The sequence below is a fragment of the Hypanus sabinus genome, unplaced genomic scaffold, assembly GCF_030144855.1.
Source record: "Hypanus sabinus isolate sHypSab1 unplaced genomic scaffold, sHypSab1.hap1 scaffold_1121, whole genome shotgun sequence".
Lineage (NCBI taxonomy): Eukaryota > Metazoa > Chordata > Chondrichthyes > Myliobatiformes > Dasyatidae > Hypanus > Hypanus sabinus.
The window spans coordinates 119,817-125,852 of record NW_026779179.1 but is presented as its reverse complement, the minus strand read 5'-3'; positions in this window follow the sequence as shown (position 1 = coordinate 125,852).

Below are 6,036 nucleotides of genomic sequence, written 5' to 3'. Positions count from 1 at the left end.
TGCACTTGAGCATGGTGATGTACGCTGATTTGGGTTGCCTTTTTCAGTCATGGGACACAGATAGATTTGCTGAGTTGGATCAAAATTTGCGTCCGGATTATTAATATCGAGGCTGCCATTTTTTTCCATTGTATTTTATTGATTGTTTCTCCGGGAAAATCTGATGAACAAGTGGCGGAGTCCGCGGGTTCAGGGTGTGCACTGAACTTACGATTGCGCAATTTTATTTCTTGTCGATGAATATGGGTTGCACACGGTCTTGTGGTTCATGTGGATGTGGGGTTGTGCCTGGATTTCGGAGTGTTCTCTAATAAAGGGTTGCAAACTGAATTAGGGGAGTGCTCCGATATCGGGGTGCGCACCTTCTTAGGGAGAGCAAATTTAGGGTAGAGTCTCCACGTTTTTGTGAGTGCATATCGATTTGGTGACGTGGTGGTTTTTACCAGACAGACATTTTCTGTTAACAATGATTGGGTCTTCTAATATGCCTGTGGTATTTGAGGATGTGCGCAGATGTGGGGCTGCAGGATTAGTGATCCGGATTTTAGTGTAGTCTTGAATACGGGGCTGCCCACGGATTTGGGTTGAGCGGTGTGTCGCCGATCTGCAAAAGGACTTTGGCGCACACATGGCTTGCTAACCACGAGACGGTCATTTTCTGTATTGATTGAATATTCCTTATGCCTCTCGGGTGTCAGAGAGTTTGGGGTGCGCACCGAATTTGTGTTTGCGCAGATTTAGGGCTGCTTCGACATATATGGGTGGCAACCGATTTGCGATGCGAACGGATTTAGTGAAATCAGCGGATTTGGTGATGTACACGGTCTTCGATGCTCCCGGATTTGGGGTCCTGACAAATCTCACGGTTGTTTAATTGATAGATACTTTATTAATAAATACACTTCCAGTTTTCTACTCTGCTCTTGCTATGATTTTTAAGTTGGAAGTTGCTACTTTCTGAACTATTTGAAATGATTTCTCCTCTCGGATAACCTAATCTGTAAGTGGGAGGAGTTGACAGGTTCGGAGTGCGCACCCATTTGGGTGTGCTTACGGATTTGGGAGTACACGTGGATTTTGGTGGTCGGAGGAATTGGTTATAATGCCAAAATTGAAATTGCTTATTTTACAGATACTCGGATAAATAATGCACTTTAACGTTGTTCTTGCTATTTTTTTTAAAGTGGATTGAGCTATCTTCTGAAATGTTTGAAATGTTTCTCTCTCTAGGATAAACAATTGTACATATAGGCGCGGACTCGGATTTGGGGGTTCTCAGAGATTTTGACATGTGCGCGGCGAGTTTGGGTACACACGGATTTGGGTATGTCGGTGTATTGGGGGGGCTTGACGAATTACAATGTTGTTTCACTTATATATACTTTAATAATAGTGTTCGGAAGTTTGTTTTAGATTTTTGAATGCGAAGCTATTTTGTGAACTGTTTGACCGGACTCGTGATTTCGGATAATCCAGCGTACATGTGGGTTTGTCGTCAGAATTGGGGTTCATGTGGATTTAGGTCGAGCTCTTACTCGGTCATGCGCACAGATTTATGGTTGAATACGGACTTGGGAATGCGCGCAGATTTAGGCGTCTGTTGTTTAATATGGCGGTGAACAGTGTACACCCAGATCTGTGTGTGTCAAACTATCTGGAATTGCAGATGCATTTTGAGATTCGTGCGGATTTTAAGGTCGAAGCAGTCATTTTCTGATCGATTTGAAATGATTCCCTCTGAGATAATCTATTATGCATGTTGGAGAATCAGCGTGTATGGAGAGAGGACTGATTTCTGGGATTACGCAGATTTAGGGCGGTGTCGGCAAATATGCCCTCGCACACCAGTCTGGGGATGTGAACAGATTTAGTGATGTTTCCGACAATATGGAGGTGCAAACTTATTTGTAACGCTCATTGATGAGCGAGGAGCGTGCAGGCCAGTATGTGAATGTTTACTGGTTTTGGCAAATATGTCCTCACACAATACTCTGAGGATGCGAACAGATTCAGTGATTTGGAGTTGTTAGATATCTGAAGGTTGTTTCATTCAGAGATAATTTCAGAACCAATGCTCCCTGAACTTTTCATCGGTATTCTTGTAACTTTATGCTGAACTTTATCTTGTGAACTGTTCGAAATTATTCTTCCCAAACTCATTCGATTTCGTGTGGGAAGAGTTACAGTCTGACGATGGTCTGTAGGAATGTTCAGTTCAATCCACAGAACTGAGGTGAGAGAGAGGAGTTTGTAATCTGAATAAACAGGGGTCGTCGGTCTTGCCGTTCTCCACTGAATTCTTCAAGTTAGTCAAATGTGACTCCCCTAAGGGTACAGACTTCAGTGGAAAATCTACTGACCCAGGCCAGGGTTAAACACACCGGTAGTTTGCACAGTGTGACCCTTGCACTCACTGTGACGGCCTCTGATCAATCTCACTTGATCGATCCTCAAACCACCCTCGCGTGCACTCGAAGAGTTCATCCAGTGACTCCTTCGTCACCGGCCTCTGTGAGTCTCTTCTGTTTGTCTGTGAGAAAGACAGTCGACCTCACACACGCTGAACATCAGCTGTCCATCATGTAACTCCTCCTCTCTCTCCATAGCAACTCGGGCAGCAGTAGAAGACTACTCCGCCTCTCTCTCTCTCTCTCTCGCTCGCTCTCTCTCTCTCTTTCTCTCCTTAAATGCATAGTCCATAGCGAATGAAACTTAAGATCCCATCAAAGGAGGAATTTATTTCCTCACAGTATGGTAAGTCTGTGGAATGGGTAGCACAGGCGGCTGTGGAGTTTGAATTTAGATTTATTGAAGTCAGAGGTTGACAGATTCTTGATTACTCAGGACATGAAGGAATATGGCGAAAAGGCAGGAGATTGTGGCTGAAGGGGACCTGGATCAGACATGATGAAATGGCACAGCAGACTCGATCTAATTCTCGACTCGGCCTAATTCTGCTCCGATATCTCATGGTCTGATTTGAGGTTTCTGTGTTGCCGGGTGTCAGCATCTCAGTGGATCTGACCTGGTGGGTCCAACCGAGAGTGGGGGAGATGGAGATACTGACAGAAACGGAGGAGAGGAATAGTAGGATAAGTAGGAACAAGTGAAAGGGGTAGTGGTGCACAGTAGGGGGGAGTCAGGGAGTCGGGGTAGGTTTTAGCAGATGGATGGGGTAATATTAATCTGTTCTGATGTCGGAGAGGGAGGAGATGACAGAGTCATAGAAGGGTGTAGTGAGTACAGGAGTTGGAAATTCACGTTGCAGTTGAAAAAGACGTTCGAGAGGGGCACCAGATTCGGCTCTGCTCGCCCCTTCTCTTCTGTGACCTCTGACCCGAAGGCCGATGTGAGAATCATCACTCAGATGACTGAACACTCGCCGGCCCCCGGGTTCCGAATGTCTACCTGCTGGGCCACTGGAAACCTTTGCCACCACCAGGCTGGACTGTTCAAGGACTCGGTGGTGAGGAAGCTCATAAAAGGTTCACATTCCTCTCCCGGGCAAGGATATAATTTTAAGGCTCTGCTGAGGCCTCATTTGGAGTGTGCTTCCCTGTCACGTTCACTTTAAGACTCGGACTGACAGTTTCTGCATCTCACAATCCTTCCTGGAAAGTTTGTAATTCAAGCGCACATGCTGAGCACTCAGTGCTCAACCGTAGGAAATCCATTTCCAGCGCTGTTGGTTGTGATCCAACACCTCCCAGTATTCTCATGAAACCAACCTCGCAGCTACATCTTTGCCAGAAAACAGACTTGCCGAATCCACACTTGCCAGATCACTCCTGCCGCCAAGAAAGCCTTCATTCAATTTAGAACTAAACCCGAGGTCATAAATACCCCTTTCCATAATCACCTTGAATCTAATGGCAATATCATCCCTTTAAGACTCGGACTGCTACAGGATGCAAAGTGGTCGCCTGCACAAACTTTTGTCCCCTGCCTTGTTCCATTCCGCAGGAGGAGATCCAGTATTGCACTCGCTGGTTGGAAATATCTACATACTGATTAAGGAAACTTTCTTGAAACCATTTGAGAAACTACTCCACTGGTCCTTTCACGGAATGGGGCTCACAGTGAATATCTGTTAAAATATCACAAACTTATGTTTCTCTACAGATTTGTTCCTCTGAATCCCCGGCACTATTAGGTGATTGATAATATGGCCGCATGATCGAGTTCGTACCTTTCTTATTCCTCAGTTCCGTCCAAAAATCCTCACCTAGACGTGTTCCCGAGTCTGTCCTGACTGAGCACCGCCGTGACATTTTCCCTGACTGCAAGCTGCCCCTTATGTTTGCATTGTGTGCTCATTAGATCGACTAAAACAGCCGAATCCCAGAATATTAAGCTAACGGTCCTGCCCCTCCTGCAACAAAGTCTCACTATTGGCTACAATGCCATTTCCAGAATTTGACTTCCGCCCTGAGCTCATCTGCCTTTCGTACAAAACTTTCTGCATTGAAACGTAGGCAGCTCAGAACGTGAGTCCCAGCTGGCTCAACATTTTTCTTCCTGACTTTGTCGGAGGCCTTATCGACATCTGTTCCAACAAGTGTTCTTCTATCTGTGATGGCATTACGGTTTTCATCCCCCTGTATCTCTAGTTTAATGCCCACCCCACCTATGTTTCATGGCAAAAATTCTTGCTGAGATATTATTTCAACTCAAGTTGATGTGTAAACTGAGAGAGATTCTCGCTGGCAGAGGAAGTGAAGGAGCTGAGCACGGCGGGGTGGTGTGGCGTGACCTCCGGGCAGGAGTCTGTGCTGCCCCCCAGTGTTCGCTTGGCTGAAGACAGGCTTTGTTGTGGACGAAGGCAGATATCAGTGTTATTCATTTGACCGAAGGCCTCATACTGCGTTGGTATTTTTTCTGTTTTATACATATTTTTGTGCCTTCTGCCGTGTTTAAATGCTGATATCGTGTTTTGCACCATGTTTCGGGAGTAACGCTGTCACCTTTGGCTGTACTCATGGATGTTCATGTGTCGTCCTGACTTGTGAGGCATACCTCGAATTGGTCATTTTCACCCGTCTAACCCGCCCAGAGGCATACAATCTGGTGTGCCTGTTATTGAGCTGCATGGCCACAGGAGGACGCTGTACTGGGACTGGATGTTTAACCCCTTTGAATCTCCGGACCGTCACCAAGCTTCCAGCGAACTGAACATTCGGTCTAGATTCCTCCCAATATGACCTGACAGAGAGGCATCGTGTAACGACAAGATGATGAGAGGCATTGATCGTGTGGATAGTCAGAGGCTTTTTTCCCGGGGCTGAAATGGTTGCACCTTGAGGACACAGGTTGAAAGTGCTGGGGTGTCGGTACAGAGGAGATGTCAGGTGTAAGTGTTTCACTCAGAGAGTGGTGAGTGTGTGGAATGGGCCTTTTAAGGGACTTTTGGATAGGTACATGGCACTTAGAGAAATAGAACATTTTTGTGTGAAAAATAGAAAAAATTCTGTCTGGTACAGACACAGAGTGAATTCCCTGTTCCCCTTTCCTTCACACATTCACCGTTCAGATATTGTTTAGTTCAACTGCAACTCCCCAGCTCAAAATCCGCACAGCCACATCACACACTACCCAGGACAATACCTGATCTACACCCCCTTCGTCCTCCGCTCTCCCCTCTCAGCAATTCCCAGAACTCCGCCATCCCAGTCGTCTGGAATTCGGTCACGGATACTGTGAGTGCGCGTGACAGGATGTGGATTATTCAGCGCGCACGTGTTCAAAGTTTTAATCAGCGTCTCCACATCCGGGGCGGGTGTCCGTCCCTCTGCAACGGGATGATATACACCCCCATCGGGAAACCACAGTCGGCAGCAACGTTATCGAGCCACAGGTTGTGTTGAGAAAACAAGGGGCTGGTGAAGGACGCAGGCAGAATCGGAGATTGAGAACAGATGGGACATATAGAATACAGTGCCGGGAATCGTTTGGTCCTGCAATTTGAAAATAAGATAAATAAAAACATCGACTATTTTCGAGATGGAGATGATTTATTTTTGACGCAGGCAAACTGCT